At 44.8% G+C, this 18,543-nt stretch overlaps 1 protein-coding gene across 3 annotated transcripts in view; it reads left to right on the plus strand.

Moving 5' to 3' along the window:
- Positions 1–9,914: 9,914 nt before the first annotated feature.
- Positions 9,915–18,543, plus strand: part of FOCAD (focadhesin) — a 132,730-nt gene continuing 124,101 nt past the window's right edge. For all 3 annotated transcript variants that reach the window (XR_011050036.1, XM_068422429.1, XM_068422430.1), the window contains exons 1-2: positions 9,915–10,001; positions 18,411–18,516. The gene's annotated coding sequence lies outside the window, so the exon portion shown is untranslated. The remainder of the gene's footprint in view (positions 10,002–18,410; positions 18,517–18,543) is intronic.

Consider the following 18,543-nt stretch of genomic DNA (forward strand, 5'->3'; position numbering starts at 1 on the left):
CACTGTCAGCCCCTGGTGTACACCACTAGTAACTGGTCTCCAACGAGGCCTTGTGCTGCAGCTCACAAACCTTTGAGCCTGGCAGTGCAATGCAATGGATATCAGTTTCTGACGCATTAATATATACACAGGGTGTTCATACCTATCAATTAAAACCATTCTAATGGAATACAGTCTAGATAATAGTAAGTGAAGTAGGAAATTATTTCTACATTTTCAAAAAATACAAAAGAACATCCATTCAACCTTAAAAATTCTTGTTGTCAGTAAGAATCACCCAGTCAGTGCTCTCCTTTTCTGAAAATGTACTAGGAACTCTTAGCATTGTTGCAAGTCTGCCTACTCCATCTTAGCAACACAGTAAGTGCAAAATTACCCATTGGAGCAAAGCCAATTTTTTGGTTTTGAATGTGAATTTCAGATAAAATTATGTTGAGAATACACATTATGCCCTGGTGAAAAATACACACATTTCTGCACCCTCCCCACACCCAACTATCCTGAAAGGAAAATGCTGCTAACCATAGAATCATATCAATGAAGGGACAGAAAGAGCCTCAGGAGATCATCTAGTATAACCTTCTGCACACAGGCATGATCAAACGTATGTGGAACTAACCCAGACCTCTCACTTTCACTTTATCTTTCTGTAGTTTCATTGTGAAGCTATGGGCAAATGTTTTTCTCTCCTTTCTTTGAGTTTCCTACCTGTGAAATGGGATAGAAATATTGGAATTAGTATCTAAACAGTGCTCTGAAATTTAGCATTAAATATTAGTTCCCCATCTTAGTTATGAACCATAACTGTGCTTTTGATCCCATATATTGGAGGGACCCGATATAAAGAGAATATAATACATGGGATGAGTCACAGCTCTTTTCTGTCAGATTGTAGATAACAGTTCTCATGACACAATACACAAATGCATTTCTAAGATTACAGAGAAAGATATAGATTTTCCACAGACTTCAGGAGTACCTTTATTTGCAGCAGCTGAAGATCAGTTTGACAGCTTTATGTAATTATTAACCAGCAAGTTTGAGCAACTCCTTAAAGATATTTATTGAAATTAACAGCAAACTATGCAAGTTTGGTTCAGGAATAAAGGAGCAGACATCCACGTAGAAGGAGCTGGGTCCTTGCCCCTCCCCAGGGGTTAGACTGTCTGTGCTCAAGCCCCGCTACAGGGTTTGACCGCTGGGAACAAGCTGTGTGAGAAAGGGTCTCGGTGAGGGCCTCACTGCTTTGCTCAGGAGCTGCATTTAAGCACAGCCCTCACCCAGGGCCTTCCTGAGCTACAGTGCAGCCAGACCTATGCCCGGCCTTGTACCTTGCTGGTCCAGACTCTGACCCACAGGCTCAACCTCCTGGCTGGGTCCCAGACACTCATCACTAGGGTCTGCTGCCCCTGGACCGCTGGGCAGTGGCTGACCCTGGCCACCTCACCAGCCTCTTCATCTGCTCTGCCTGCTGCCTGGTCATACGTAAAGCTGCCTTTCAACTGATTTAGCTGTTCCCTCTGAACTGCAAAATACCCTCAGCTCCATCCAGGTAACAGTGCTCAGGATCTCAGGGTCAGAGTCTAGGGGGTTTTAAAATTTTTTTGTTACTGTAAACCTAGTCACAGATACACTGCTGGTCTTCCAGAAAACAGAAACTACATAACACTGGATATTCTTTTCAATTTACATATATTCATTCCAAAAGGGTTTGGACTTCATCTGGGTTTTTTGTATTTAAATCAGTCTGTGCAAAATAGAAGCTTCTTTCTCCTGTTAACTAAAGGAGCTGCAGGTGTGGAAGACCTTAACCACAACAGGAAAGGTGAGAGTCTGCATGCAGTGACACAGAACTGTGTTCACAGAATCACAGAATCAACCAGGTTGGAAGAAACCTCAGGGATCATCGTGTCCAACCGTTGCCCTGGCACCACCCTGTCAACTAGACCATGGCACTAAGTGCCATGTCCAGTCTTTTCTTAAACACATCCAGAGATGGTGACTCCACCACCTCCCTGGCCAGCCCATTCCAATGTCTAATAACCCTTTCTGAAAAGAAATTCTTCCTAATGTCCAACCTGAACCTCCCCTGGCACAGCTTGAGGCTGTGTCCTCTTGTCCTATCGCTAGTTGCCTGGGAGAAGAGGCCGACTCCCACTTCACTACAACCTCCCTTCAGGTAGTTGTAGACTGCAATAAGGTCACCTCTGAGCCTCCTCTTCTCCAGGTTAAACAACCCCAGCTCCCTCAGCCGTTCCTCGTAGGTCAGACCCTCCAGACCCTTCACCAGCTTGGTCGCCCTCCTCTGGACTCGTTCCAACACCTCAACATCTTTCTTGAAGTGCGGGGCCCAGAACTGAACACAGTACTCAAGGCGCGGCCTCACCAGGGCTGAGTAGAGAGGGACGATCACTTCCCTAGACCGGCTGGCTACACTATTCTTAATAAAGGCCAGGATGCCATTGGCCTTCTTGGCCACCTGGGCACACTGATGGCTCATGTTTAGCCAGCTGTCGATCAGCACCCCCAGGTCTCTTTCCGCGGGGCCGCTTTCTAACCACTCTTCCCCCAGCCTGTAGCACTGCATGGGGTTGTTGTGGCCGAAGTGTAAGACTCGGCACTTGTTCTTGTTGAACCTCATGCTGTTGGTCTCGGCCCATCTATCTAACCTGTCCAGATCCCTCTGTAGGGCCTTCCTACCTTCCAGCAGATCGACACTCCCACCCAGCTTGGTGTCATCTGCAAATTTACTGTGCAACTTGTGTTGCACAGAACATCTCAGCATCTAATAAATGGAGGCAGGGTGTTGTGGCAGGACAGGATGGGTGAGTGCCACTGGACACGCTACAACTGGAGAGTCTACAACTCAAGGTAAACAAGCTGCTGCCTCCCACCACTTCCCATCAGGCCACTTGTGTCCATGAGCCAAAGTGTCAAATACAACAATGCTCACAAATTCAAAGCCATTTTACCCCGCATGCAAAGTGTCTGCATTTGAAGGCCAGTTGCTCTGTCTTGACATTCAACCTGGATATACAACCCAGGAACCCTTAGCCAAACATTTAGCCCCATTTTCTCAGTGTAAAATAATCATTATGTTAATATACCATACAGCTACCTAACTACTTTTACTGAAATCTACAAAGAAATGTACTCAGTCTGAATTCTGCCCCAGATTTGCTTCATTAATGGTCTGAAGTCCACCAGCAAGAAGTACTCTACTGGTTCTAGCTCTGCTTGACCAGTCAAGCCCTTTGTCAATGCAGCAGCACCTTACAGCCACCCTTAACAAACCAGAAGGAAAACAGTACCTCATCCAGGAATGTAGGAGACATAATGTGTCTGGAAATGTAGCAAGCTCAACATAAAATGTACTAATGGTCCTAAGTAGCCCTCACTTGTACTACCACCAGTTATTTCGTTTCAGTTACAAAAAATGGATCCTTAATACAGTAAATCTTGGAAAAACTCTGTATTAGTAGTTCAGTTGTAGAACGAAATTTTCAGTCAGCTTCCAAATAAGATCAAATAATGACTGGATGGATGAAGAAAAAATCCTGGTGAGCATGAAAGGGGAACTGGAAACTAAGAAATACCACTACTTTGCCCACAAGACTATGAAATAAGCTCCTACACATAACTACCTTGAGGGTTTATTAGATTTTGTTGGAGCAACTTACCAAAATGAAGGGATGAAATAATGTCATTTGGCATTCACTTTATAGGGATGTCTAAATTAAAAAATAAAAATCATAAATGCATGTCTTTTAATTCATATTAGTTAAGCCAAGAGAGCTAAATCAGGTAAAATAACAGACAAGAAAAGGCAATTTGCATTTTATTTCTTTTTTTAGAGAAAAATATGGCATATTTAGCGTTTAATACTTTAGTGTCTTGGTGCTCTCCACCACTTACTACAATCAATGGGAAACTGAAATGCTCGAACAGTGATAGCAATTAGTCTTTGCCAGGGATATGTCTCAAACTTTCTACATTACCCTTCAGCAGAGCAAGTGTTGTACAATTACAGGCAGCCTAGTTATTCTGTGAGCCTTGCTTGCACTAATACAAAGGGAATTTTTATCTATGAACTGCTGCAGGATAAGGTTCAGTAAGGCATTTCAAGCCTAATCTTGTGAGTTGCAGAGCACTCCCTGGCAAGTGTTAAGCGATTTCAACTCCCATTAATCTCAACAGGCTTTCAGGACACAAATCAGGGACTTTTTGCTCAATTCCACCCTCATGCTGAATTTCTGTTGAAGTCTATGGAAGCTCTGTATATAGAGTGTGGAGTGATGGCCCTTCATAGCTGACTACTATTTGCAGCAAAAAGCAGTTTCATCTAAAAGTTTAATGCATTTTAAATAAGCCCTAATCTTAGTAATAATGGCTAGAGACATAGCTGACTAGGCCCATTTGCTAAAACTATATTTTGTTATCAGGCTTAAGAGACTTAAAATAAATACGTTTTAATAGTGGCAGGTTTTGCTGCTGTTGATTTTTGCAATATATTCTAAACTGTGTCTTTTCTTATTCCTTTCCTTCATTTTTAAAGCCAGAATTGCTTTCTGGCTTGGATAAAACTCGATACGAGAAAAGTGATATGACGATTAGGCCATTATCAGTGCTCTTACTACTTGATTTTCATTTGGATAATAACCTTCACTGGGAGATTTCACGGCACATTACAAAAGCTGCCAAGAGAACCTTCTGGCATTTCTTGGAGAGTATTACCAGCGCATCACCCCTCACGGTGTGACTGTCCCCTAATAAAACAACTCAGAAAGAATGTCCTAGAAAAAGTGTAACTGTAGCCAAGGACTCCTGTCTAGTTCCTCTCCTGGAAGAGAATTCACAGGCCAGTGAATAGGGCAGTTTTCATGGATTTATGACCTTTGCAAAAACTCTTGTCGCAGTAACTGGAGGGTGGTAAGCCTACTGGGCAGCCCAATCCAAGCTAACTGAATTCTACCTTTACTGTTTTCTGTATAACAGATAGGCCACATTAAGACCAGCAGGAAATAATGTTGGAGACACCTCCCTGAGGTGTCAAATTTCTTTCAAATTTGACTAGGAAAAGCAGATTTTGCAGCATAATCTGTAGCTGGTATGGACTGCTTCAAATCAAACCCAATTATGATTTTGGCACTGATGCTGTCTTCACAATTCCCAGGTATTTCTTTTACTTTAATGGAAGACCTTGGAAGCTGGGGACACTACTTCAGGGAACTACAGAAAATATACCTCAGTTTCACAGCCAGGCTCTAGAAGACCTGCAACTTGAAAGACAATCAAAAGCAGTATCTGTGAATTTAAGCATGTCCATTAAGAGATATCTTCTGCTTTTTTCCTGCTTCTGAGATCTGGGCACAGAAACAGCATTAAAACAGATCAAGACCATAGGACAGTAAATGGTTTCACACAGATGAGATGGATTCCTTTTGTCTCAAGCCAGCACTGAGTCTCTGAAGCTACCAAAAGCCCTTTGTGAGAATGTTTGGGTTATGTACACTCAATGTCCTCATGCACCAATGTCCCTACATGACCTGCATGAAACTCAGGAGTTTGAAGCAGTGCTGGGAATTAGGCACCACAGTCAATTAATCCAGAGAATGGATGTGGTATCCCTGATGTCCTGATGCCAAGCATGAGGCCACTCTGGTAAGGTGCTTCTCAAAGCAAGATGCTCCACAGTAAAAACAGGATCGGAACTGTCAGCATCAAAATATTTCAAAAGGCTATATGCTCCTTTCCCCTTGAGAGATCTCATTGCAATTTTCATCTAATTGAAAGCCATTTCGGCTAATGGTCATTTGGGCAATAGCAGACTTAGCTCTGTACTCAGAGACCTGGGGTCTCCTCTCTTGGGCGTAACATGGAGCTGATACATGGCTAGAGAAGTTTCCTTGGTTAATGTGTGTCACGGTTTAAAGCTGGGCTGGCGATTAAACCTGCGGCAGATGCCCTCTGTTATTCCCCCCCCTCCCCGCAGAGGGAAAGGGAAAGGGAAAAAGGAGAGAGACTTCTGGGTTGGAAAATTAAAACAGCTTTAATAAACTATAATAATGAAAAAAAGTATAATAATAATAATAGAAATAATCAAATATATACAAATATATATACAAAACCAAGATTGAGCTCCCCTGAAGTCAGCCACGTCACCACCAGCACTGCAGGGCAGGCTCCGGGAAGGCCCAGCCTGGGCCTAGCGACGGTCGAGAGCTGGATTCAGGAACGCACGGATCGGGATCGGGGGCAGCAGGAAAACAGACGGAGTCCTCCCTGGACACCGGCCATAGCAGAAAGAGAGCGAGACCCTCGTGATCCCCCCACTTCATACCGAGAATGACGTGTATGGGATGGAATACCCTCGTTGGTCAATTTTGGGTCACCTGCCCTGTCCGCTCCCCTCTGCAGCTGCGACCCCCCTTCGGCTCTTCACTCGTAAGCAATGAGGAATTCAGCAGTGACCTTGGTTTCTCTCAAGAATAAGTACAGCAAGAGCCTTTCTGCACAACATCCCTACCGGTGCCTCAGTGATAACTACAAACTTCGAGCGTTATCAGTCCTGGAAGCAGACACTGTCTGCAAAAACATGCAGTTAGTTTCAGAAAGTGCAGTTACTTAGAGGAGACTTAGCTGAAAGTAAAAATCACTGAAAGGAAAATCGGCCTGGTTTAGGCCAAACCAGGACAATGTGCTACTGAGACATACTTCACCTGTCTAGGCAAGCTCTGCAACATGGCAGCTTCAAAAAGCTGGTCGGCTAAAAGCCTATGTGGCAACGAACAAAAATAGTCTCTATCAAGGTGGGGGAAAAAAGGGAAACAGAACAGCAAAGCAGCATACTGAATGCATCCACATTCTCCATGTCTACCTACTGCAAGAGTGGATGGGGTGGCAGTTGGGACTGACTCTCTGCCCCTGCAGCATTTGAGGCAGGGACCTGACAAGCTGTATTGGGGGTCTTGCAGAAGACATCGTATCCCAGGACTCAGAGATCTTGAATAGGCCATGTCTGCTCTATTGGGCCAGGGAAGCCCGTATGTTATTAATGTAATCTATAATTTATAATATCTTTGGGAAAGGTAATGTGTACGTGGATAAAGGGGTGGAATGTATTGATTCTGACCATTGTACATCGAGGAGTCAGGGACCCATATCACAGCTGACCTGAGCAGGTGCAGGACTGTGCTGTGCTGCGCTGCATGTCCAGCGAGGCCTTAAAGCCTATGTTATGCTGCACAGGTCCCTTGGCACAGGACAAACTCAGCCAGCGCATTGTAACTGAGGAGCCTGCAGGCAGCTCCCACTCACTACTTGCAGTTACCTGCGTGGCCTTGACCTTATCTGAAGTGCTGCATGAAGTTCTCATGCAAATATCCTTTACGAATAGAGTTGGTTTCTTGTAAGAAAATTGAATAGTAGCTCGAACAACCAAAAAGCAGGAACCTCTCTCCACCATTGGGATCTGTGCAGCATGCCATGGGAAAAATCATCTGGGGTCCATCCAATGCTGCATGAATGCAGGATTTTCCCCATTTGAGGGACACAAGATTTGCTATCTACATTCCTCTTTCTGTTCTATCAGCTATTTTATTAAGCCATTTGCTGCTTGGCATTTCTTACTGAGATCCAGAAAGTGCCCTGCCCCGCCTCTCTCTGCCACCTCACCTCCCATTCTTTGGTACAGAAGGCAGGCACCCCACTCACACCCTCCATTACTGGGAAAACGCTCAGCTGTGCAACTCTTCCACCGAGTCAAACTCACTGTGATAGGGGAAACCCACACTAAAATTCCCACAACAAATGCCCTATCTTCCCTTAATCTCGTCAACATGTGAAAACCTCAAAACCCTAAAGACAGTCAAGTCCACTAAAAGTCTTTTTTTATCTGTTTCCAAGTAAAACTAGCAATGGCCAAAATTATTGCCTGGTCTACTGCACACTCTCCCCTTTCCATTCAGCTTTTATTTCTCTAGCCTACTGAATAATAAAGACTTCTTAACTATTCAAATTTATAGCCATCTATACTTATTTATAAAACACCATCAAAGACTTTAAAACATATTTAAGATTCAGTGATTTCACAGACCAGTTCAACAGATTTTGGGTCTAGCTGTCACTTAGGTTACTGATGGAACATGGTACCAAGCAGCACAAATCAGGCCCAAGCCACTTCAGACAGCAGTGTATGACCCACCATGTCTCAAGAACTAAATGGAGAATACGAGGCCTGAATCACACAGCATGTCAATAATGAACCACACAGCATGTCAATAATGAACCACCCTTTCAATAGTGAGATGTTCTTAGACAAAAGAGAAAGGATGGAACGGGAAGAGGAGACTGAATGCTGCATTTTGATTTGTGCCATTGTCTACAGTCACCTAGAGACAGACTGAAACACGTAACTCTTGAAAGGTCCTCCAGGTCCTTTTAGCTGATCTTGGGATACTGCAGCTCCAGCAGCAAGCGGACTTGTGAGCCCATCCTGGGCTCAGTGCACTGAGTCGCAAGCCACATCACAAATATTTGTGTGTGCTGTTTGCAAAAAGTTACTGTGGAGAAGTCATGTGGAGAAAAAAACAAGTCTACTTGATCTGTGGGATCTGACTGATCTTCACTTTGCATCTGCCCATGTAGGCAGCTCGAGAGAATACAGTTTTGTTCTGTGAGTCACTTTTGGGCTTTTTCTGGCTCTTGAACTGTCACTGTGTGCTTTCCCATCAATTCAATGGAAACAGGGGCAGGACCCTTTGGATGCCATAAACTGCCTATGGCTTTAGTTGGTGAAGCTGGAACCAATACATTAAAATACTAAGCAACTCCCTAGTCTTTTAAAACCAATAAACTGTTAAAATAAACAGACTTGCCCACATTTACTTCTGTTTCACATGTCAGCATTTCACTAGTTTCATCTCAAAGCAACTCACAGTACACACCCTTGAGTTACATCATTAGAGAATAACCTAGCCCTTTTCAAACAGATTCCTTTCAAGATATTTGTGACTTTTTCTGAAGGTATTTTTAGTGAGAGCCATTCTGATGTTTACATCTTGTAGAAGTTGCTTCTTCTTTCCATGTTCAGAAATGGAAGTGCTGTTTTGTGTTAAAATAACGTTAATTGAAAATATAACCTCTTTAGTCCCTGCTGCATGGAGCTTTCAACCTGTTGGTAACATAGTAGTTATCAAAATATATCAGAGCTGAGCTTAAACTGTTCTGCCTTTGAGAAAGCTGCATAACATGCAGCAAAGAGAGCATCATTTATTCTTCATGTCCATTGTCTTCCTGATGTCCCTGCAGCTTGCTGATCACTACCTGTCAAAATATTTAGAAGACTGAAGACACTCAGTCTGCAGCAATTTTGAAGCTGATAAAGATTTGGGTTTTTCATATTTAGGAACTACATAATGAATTACCTTACCCTCTTCCACACAAGTTATATTGCTCTTGTTTAAGTCTTTGGATTTAAGTCCGCATTTCAGTTTGGATGTAAGGAAGACCCCGAACCTGGCCCAGCACTAGATGACTAATTCATGCCCCGCATCCTTTGGAACAGCCTGGGCCCAAACCGCCCGGGCGCGCAAGCACGGGAAACCGGCCAGACCCTGCGGCCGAGGCGAGGCGAGGCAGCGGGAAGTCGTGCTGCCCTCAGGGTGCGCTCGCACAGCCGTATCACGGAGAAGCATTCCAGTGGCTCAGATCCGTCTTGCTACGATGGCACCGTTTAAAAACCCGCCGCATGTACGCGACCGTGGACGGAAGGTCGTTGTCACCGCTCGGGGCTCCCTCAGCCGCACCCGGCACCCGCCCACCCCTGGGCCTGCCGCAGCCCTCCGGCAGCTCGTGCGCATGCGCCATCCGCCGCGCAGGCGCCGTCGCCGCTGGGGGTGGCCGAGGCTCACGACAGCGCCCGGGTCCGTGTTCTGCCGGGGCGCGGGTGGGAGGTGCCGCCGGAGCCGGGCGGGTCGCTCGGTGGGGCGAGGCGAGGCGAGGTGAGGGGCGCGGAGCGGCGCGGCGGGAGGCGGTTGTGCTGGCCGTGCAGGCGGGCCTGGCGCCGGGGACGCCACCAGCGCCGAGACGGAGGGTGCAGGGCCGCGGGGCCGGGCGCTGGGCTCCCGCCGCCCCTGGGCGGGCGCGGGGACCGAGCCGTGGCGGAGCGGGGGGCGCCTCTCCGACGTGGCCGCTCTTGGGGGGATGCTGGGATCTGGTCGTGCTGGGCCGGAACGCGCCGTGCGCGCAGCGGGGCGGGCGGCCCCCGGAGAGGCCTTCGGGGAATGTCACCGCGGCGGGGCACCGGCACGGCGTCAGGCCTGCCCGGAATAACAGCGAATGCTGCCGTTACTCAGTTGTGTGGTTTTTTTGTTTTGTTTTGTTTTTAATTTAAACCCGGTTATTGTGAGGAGTTGTGAAGTGCTGCACGTGTGACACACAATCAGTGGGAGTGTTTGCAGGTTTTCTCATTCCCGGGGTTTGGTAGGAACCCCGATTTGACTCGAGAGTCCTTAACAAAGAGCAAAAGGCAATAAATATAGGAAATGTGATCTCAGTGCTCCCAGCCGTCGTTTCCTGTTACTCAGCTTAGCTAACCTTGTCGTAATTACTTTTGATAAACTGGTATGGACCAGGTCTGAAGGTGTAGTGCCATGACAGCCCCTCTGGTTCAGTTCCATTAGCAATGCTTGTCCATCTTAGCATTAGGATGCTGTATTGGGTTTACGTGACAAGGTGTTGGCAGTTTGGGGCCACAGGGGTGGCTTCTGTGAGATGATGCCAGAAGCCTCGCCCGTGTTGGATGGATCCAATGCCAGCCAGCTCCAAGACAGACCCACCACTGGCCAAAGCTGAGTCATTCAACGACGGTGGGAGCGCCTCTGTGATAACATATTTAAGAAGGGGGAAGAAACTGCTGCACAACAGCAGCTGGGGGAGAGGAGTGAGAATATATGAGAGAAACAGCCCTGCAGACACCAAGGTCAGTGGAGAAGGAGGGGGAGGAGGTGCTTCAGGCGCCGGAGCAGAGATTCCTCTGCAGCCCATGGTGAGGCAGGCTGTCCCCTTGCAGCCCATAGAGGGTAGCAGTGGAGCAGATACCCACCTGCAGCCTGTGGAGGACCCCATGCCGGAGCAAGTGGATGGGCCCAAAGGAGGCTGTAGCCCTGTGGAGAGCCGGCACTGGAGCAGGCTCCTGGCAGGACCTGTGACTCCGTGGAGAGGAGTCCATGCTGGAGCAGGTTTGCTGATAAGACTTGTGACCCCATGGGAGACCCACTCTGGAGCAGTCTGTTCCTGAAGGACTGTACCCTGTGGAAAGGGCCCATGCTGGAGCAGTTTATGAAGAACTGCAGCCCATGGGAAGGACCCACACTGGAGAAGTTCATGAAGGACTCCCGTGGGAGGGCCCCCATGCTAGAGCAGGAGAAGAGCGTAAGTGCACCTCTAACTCCATGTCCCCCTACTCTGCTCAGGGGGAAGAGGTAGAGAAGTTGGGAGTGAGTGAAGCTGACTCCAGGAGGAAGAGAGGGTGGAGAAGGAGGTGGTTTTAGATTCGTTCTTATTTCTCATTATCCTACTCTGATTTGATTGTTAATAAATTAATTTCCCTGACTTGAGTCTGTTTTGCCTGTGATGATAATTGGTGAGTGATCTCTCCCTGTCCTTATCTCAACCCACAAGCCTTTTGTTATGTTTTTTCACCCTGTTCAGTTGAGAAAGAGAGTGATAGAGCGGCTTGGTGGGCACCTGGCAGCCAGGCAAGCTCAACCCACCACAGATCCTTACCATTCATATTGATTATGTTGGGAAAACAAGGAAGGGTCCCTTTCCTATGCGTTGTCTTTTTTTTTCTTTATCTTTTGCACGTGTGTGTGTGTGTGTGTGTTGGGAGTTTTTTTGGGGTGGGTGTTTTTATCTGTGTAGTTGATGCTGTAGAGTGCCTCTTCAGCAATGAGAATAGGAAAAATGCAGCTTAGGACAAACAAACCAAAAAAATGTCAGGAGAATTGAGATGTAATTTGTTACAGCTTAGCAAGGTAGGCTGCTTGCATACATGGGATAAGTTTTTGGATATCTAGTAACCATTGTATGCCTGCTGAGACCAGCTATTTTGGCAGGCTCCTTTGTGGTATGGTAGGAGAGAACTCCTGTAAGAATCTCCAAGATAATAATTCCCTTTCATAGTATTCCTGTATTATTTTTTATTTCTGGAGCAGGGAAATGAGAAAAAACTGCTTGCGTGGAGCTTGCTTTAGGTACGGATGGATTTGTTTCAGAGTGGTGCTGCTTCCTTTGCAAGGGTTGTATTTTATGTAACACTAATCTCTCTCAGCTGCAACATGGAAACAAATTACACAGTGCTCTAAGTTGTTAATGGTAAAGAAGATTCTGCTCAGTGGCTTTTTGAGACAGAATGCTGTCCCAAATGTAAGCTAGGGTAAAGCTTGTCAGTAGTATTCACAGCTGTTGTTGATAGGCTGTAGAGACCCTCACCAGCTCTCATGAGCTTGGCCTTCCTTGGTTTTGTGGTAAAAGACAGTCAAAATAGGAAACACTGTTCTGCTGTTGCTTTCCAAATTCTTGGGATTATTGTGTGGAAATTGTGCCATTCCTGGGAAGGACAAAAAGGGGCTGCAAGAAATATTGATGCTTATACTTATTTATAGAAGGGGCTTGGCATACTGACAAGAGTGGGCAGTAACCATGGTTCCTAAAGGTGACAAAGCAGTTGTGTAGAATTTTTTTTTAATTAATAGAAAGGGGTCTCCAAATTAAAGTAGCTACGTAAACTGAAAAAGCGGGGGAAAAACCCCTCACCTTTTTGTTTTATTTCTTTCTTTTCACAGTGTCTAAGACTTGACTTTATCTTGATAGCTTTCATGTCTTCGGTGCCAAAAAGCAAGACACTGGGTTAAGAAAAGGGCTTGACTTTTTTTTTTTTAACTAACTGCAGATTTAGGTAGTGCTGAGGTTCTGTTTTTTTAAATCATACTTGCAATTTTCTGCGATGATTTTGACTATCTTTTGGCTCTGCAGCTACTACCAACAGCAGCTGTGTTTCTCCTAAACATGTTCTTCTTACTGTATTAGTCTCATTATATCATCAGTCCTGGTGTGCACAAATGGTTGTATGATGTTTCCATGGAGGTTATTTGCTGTTGGGAAGACTGGAAGTAATGCTTTGAGAAGTGGGATATAAATGAATAAATAGCATCATGGGGAGCTGTGCCCAGCTCAAGAATGCATTTAGCAATTCCTGACCGTTTTCTGATTGAAGTCTTGAACTGCTAAGTTCGGTTGACCTCCAGATGCCAACATGAATGTTACATGAAAGTGTATCTCTTCAAAGCTTTCAAAGAACAGTAGCCACTAGCCTTTGACTGGCTGCTACTTCCTTTAAGTTTTTCTTTTGGTGATTTTTAAATTTGCTAAATGTGGTCTGTGAACTTTTTATGTCTTCTCAGAAGGATGAAATGTTAATGGCACTCTGACAACACTGCTGGTAATCATCTTCCATGATCTGTTTCTTTGGGAATGCAAAGTCAGCAGAGAGAAAGTAACTGTTCCAAATAATGTATAGTGAGAAGACAGACTTATTTTTCACAGAAGAATAACTATGAAATCATATGCATAGATTAGAACTATAAAATAACATTTAATGTTTGTATTTTACTAGTGTGAAATAATAGCATTCAACAGCACAGTTACAAGTAGATATCTATTAAGTATGTATTTGAGATAAAAAACTTTGTGAGCTTTGTACCTGTGTAAAATCTGTGTGGGAAGTAGATAATAAAACAATGTATTAAAAGTAAGCTTTATTCTCTTCTTTTTCATCACAGTACTTGGGCATTAGATGTTTTAGCCTACCTATATTTTATAGCTTCTGATTCTTTTCTGTAATTTCTCAAGAAAGAGAACCGTTCTTGCTTAGTATCAAGCATGTGGGCAAATCCATGCCCACTCAGCAGACTCCTTTAGTATGGACAGAAGTGCTTTGTTGAGTGACGGTGTCATTGTGACACTTGGAAGTTCTTTTTGTAGTTAAGGGTGATGGCATTAGATTTCTAGATTGTCAGTTTTCCAATACTGTGTGTTTTTAATGTGCTCTTCAAAAAATGCTGTTAGAGTTGCATGCAGTGGATTCCTGCATTTTTCACAATGCTTTGTAATTGCATTTGCATGTAAGCTTTGCAGCAATGTGCAGGGTGGCATCTTTATTTTTGATTCATCGGGTTCCCAAATCTAAAGTTCAGATTAGAAATTATGCAAGTATCTCTTCAACTAAGGATACAGCTGTCTCCCTCTTTCTACAGTGAGATTTTATTTCCTTATGGTACCTTTGGTTGTAAATGGCTAGGGCCCGGAAGCAGTTGGATGAAGAAGGCCAGTAGGAGAGTACAGACCCTGAACTTCAGGAGAGCAGATTTTGACTTACTCAGGGGATGCTTTGGTAGGACCCTATGAGAGGTAGCTTTGTAGGGTGAAGTAGCTCAGGAAAGCTGGCAGAGCTACAAGCACAGCATAAAGTGCAAGAAAAGACTATCCCAATACTCAGGAAACCACCTAGATCTATTGGGAGACTAAACACTGTGCTTCAGTGCAAAACTGGCAGCATAAAGGAGACACAAGCAGGAGCAGTCTACAGAGGCGCAGTTTAGAAATATTGCTTGGGCATACAGAGATGGTGTTAGAAAAGCCAAAGTTCAGTGTGAATTGAATTTGCAACGGCAACAAGAGGAGTTTCTACTGTTACATTAATAGTAAAATGTTGAACAAAGAAAAGCAGGACATTTTCATGGTGCTAAGAGAGCTGGCTGATGCCCTTGTGAGGTTGCTCTCTGTTAATCTTCAGAAGGTTGTGGAGATATGCAGTGACTGCAGAAAGGCAAATGTTGACCCATTTTCAAAAAAGGTCAGCGTGGAGTACAACAAGCATGTCAGCCTCACTTCAGTCTGTGGGAAGATCATGGAGTGCATCCTCTTGGAGCACATTTCTGGGCATGAGAAGGATGAGGAGGATCCAGTTGACTACTAGCTGGTCAGTATCACTTCAGTCCCCGGGAAGGTTTGGGAACACATCCTTGTAGAAGCCATTTTTAAATGTGAGAACAGAGTGTGACTAGGAGCAGTCAGCGTGGGTTAACCAGGAGCAAATCATGCCTGCCTGACCAGCCTCATTGCTTTCTATAATGATGTTACTTGTGCTGTGAAGAAGAGAAGGGCAGGGGATGTTGTATACTTCACCAAGACCTTTGATGCAGTCTTCCATTTTCTTCCTATCACCAAATTGGTGAAATATGGCCTGGGTAATGGGACAGTGTAGTCAGTGGAAAACTGGTTGAATGATTTGCCTCAAAGGGTGGTGATCAGTGGTGGAACGTCTATCAGACTGGCAAGTAATGGTGTCCCACAGGCATCAGTAGTGGACCCAACACTGCATAGTACCTTCATCGATGACTTGAGTGATGAGATGGAATGCACTTAGCAAATTTGTGGCCAATGCCAGATTGCAGAGAGCATTCAAAGCACTGGTAAATAGGGTGCTCTTCAGGTGGACCTGGACAGTCTGGAGAAGTCAACTAACAGGAGCGTCTTACAGTTCAATATAGAGCAATGTTGTATCTGTGCATGGAGTAAATGTCTTGCATCTGGAATGAAATAATCCCACGCATGAATACAGGCAGGGGCTGACTCTCTAGAAACCAGGTCTGCAGAAAACGCCCTGATGGGGGTCGTGGTAGGCACCAAGAAGAACGTGAATCAGCAGTGCAGTGTGGCAGCAAGGAAGGCCAGCTGTATCTTGGGCTGTATTAGTAAGAATGTGGTATCTGTGACCATGGGTGTTCCTCTCTGTGTGTCACTTGTGAGATAGCATCTGGAGTGCTACACCCAGAATTTGGACTCCCCGGTACAAGAAGGACACTGGAAGAAGTCCAGTAGGGGTCAGCGAGATGGTCAGGGGTCTGGAGCACAAAACGTACAAGGGGGGGCTGAGAGCTGTGCATGTTAAGCTTGGAGAGGGGAAGGCAAAGGAGAGATGTTGCTGCCATTTGCAGCTGCCTGGTAGGAGGATGCAGAAAAGATGGAACCAGACTATTCTTAGAGGTGCACAGCAATAGGATGAGAGGCAACAGGCACAAGCTGGCTATGTACAAGTAAAAATTATATTATATATAAATCAAAATTCCTGCTAGATATTAGGAAAGAGGTGTTGTTTTTTTTTTTTACCATGAGGGTTATTGAATATTGAAACAACTTGCCCAGGGAGACTGCATCCTTCGAGGTTTTCAGGACTTGACTGGACTTGGCATAAAGCAAGCTGATCTAATCAGATCCGTTTCAATGAGGGGATTGGACTAGATGACCTCTGGAGATCTTTGTTCCAACCTAAACTCTGATCCAGTGGTTCTTATTGGGAAGAGTGAACATGGGTATGGATTTACCAAGGAAAAATTATGCCTGACCCACCTGATTGCCTTTACTAAAGGATAGATTAACTGGATTTGTAGACAATGGGAGAGTGATAGATGTCATTTACCTCAACTTGAGCAAGGCTTTCAGTGCTGTCTCCTGCAGTGTTCTTGTGTCAAAGGCAGAATGTTTGCCCACTGGCAGGGCTGCCTTCTGGACAGACTAGAGGAACAGGCTGATGGGAACCTCAGGAATTTCAGCAATGACAAATGCCCTGTCTTGCCCCAGTACAGGCTTGGGATGGGCTGGCTGGGGAGCAGTTCCACAGAGATGGCCATGGGCCCTGGCAGACAGTGCCCCAGGCAGTGTGAGCAGGGCATAGCCTGGGGAGCCAGGTTGGGGTGGGATTTATCCCCCTCTGCTCAGCACTCATTGACATGTCCAGTTTTGGATCCCCCAGTATGGGAGGGACACTGACAAGCAGGAATGAATTCAGGACAGACCATTGGGACAGTGGGGCTGGAGCCCTTGCCTTGTGAGGAGAGGCTGTGGGACTGGAGCAGGTTCAGCTGGGAGGAGGAACAACTTTGAGGGCAGCCAACAGCAGTCCTAGCCCCAATGGGAGAGGGATGAAGAAGACACAGCCCAGGCTCTTCACAGCAGTACGTGGCAAAAAAGCTCAGGCTGGTGTTGAAGAGAAAGCGTTTATCAATCAGGACAGCTCAGTAAGGTGGTGCCTTCTCTGTTCTTGGAGGTTTTCAAGCCCTGATGGGACAAAGCCCTGAGCAACGTGGTCTGACCCATGGCTGAACTTCCTTTGAACAGGAAGTTGAACTAGAGGCATCCTGAGGTCTTTGCCAGCCTTAATTATCCAGTGATCCTGTAAAAGTTCCAGGCGTTTCATATGCACACACAAGTGCCTTTGCTGAGGGTGAATGACAAAGACTGAAGAAGTGTTTAGATTGTATTTAAATTCATTAAATTGCATTGATATAGCTGTTGCATTGTAAATATCTTGTAGACGTTTAGAGTAGATTGAATGAAATTGAGGAATTGTCTCTGGGGTGGCAACAGACTTCTAGTCTGGCTGGAATAACTGATTTGTTCTTCCATTGGAAGTATGTACTGTGCTTCTTATGATCCTCTGCTGTAGTTTCTCCTTTTAATATGAATAATAAAAATTACCTGGTGGCAGATAGGATATAATTCCAATGTATTTGTGTCAAAACTACACAGGAAGGAACCTTCCATCATTTTGCTGCTTGTCAGGTAGAACTGGAGGGTGTTGTTTTTTGTGACTCGGTATATACAAATAGGTTGAATGCACCTAGATCCACTGGAATTATTATGCTTAACAGATGTGGGTATGTCTGGAATTGTTTGCTGTAGTGATCATTTTTCTTTTTTAAAAAAAGCAATATGTCAACTCTAGTTTAATATGTGTTCATTTATTATATGGACACCTATTGTCTCAAAATGCAGTTAAATCTATTCTAAAATAATACAAACTCATACTGGCATCATTCTGAGTGCAGTTAACAGTTTTTCTTTTCTCCTAAACTTTCAGAAATGTAATTCACAAGTATATGGGAATATTTTGCTGTTTAACTGCCAGAAATTTGTATTCATTGAGGTGGTAACTATTAATTTTGAGTTTTCCTGCTGTGAATGGTATTTGTTGTAGCACATGCTGTATTTGCATGTTTCCAGGGTTTAATTCCACCTTTTGAAAATAAGTGGCAAGATTCTGAATGCATCACATCAATAGCATGTCTTGAAATTGGAGTAGTGTGTGTGTGTATGTTTTCTCAGTGCTTATTTCAAAGGATTACACTTAGGTTTTCAGCAAGTTCTAGATTTTTTTTTTTTTTAAGGATGCCATCCCAAGTAACTGGAGGTGTGTTTACAGTAAACTGAAATGTTTGAGTATTTGCTGTTGGCCATCAGTTTCACTGGTGTGCAACAAGGTAAACTGAGTTCTGATTTCTCTCCAGTTTAGGTTCCTGTGTGCTAGTGCATGCCTGCATAGTCCAACTTACAGAGAGGTTGTTTTTGTCAAGTGTTCCAGCCTCTAGCTACAATTACCATTTAGTCTCACAGGTGGGTCTTCTGTTTGGTTTACTTCTG

Source organism: Nyctibius grandis, chromosome Z (assembly GCF_013368605.1).
Source record: "Nyctibius grandis isolate bNycGra1 chromosome Z, bNycGra1.pri, whole genome shotgun sequence".
Classification (NCBI taxonomy): Eukaryota; Metazoa; Chordata; class Aves; order Nyctibiiformes; family Nyctibiidae; genus Nyctibius; species Nyctibius grandis.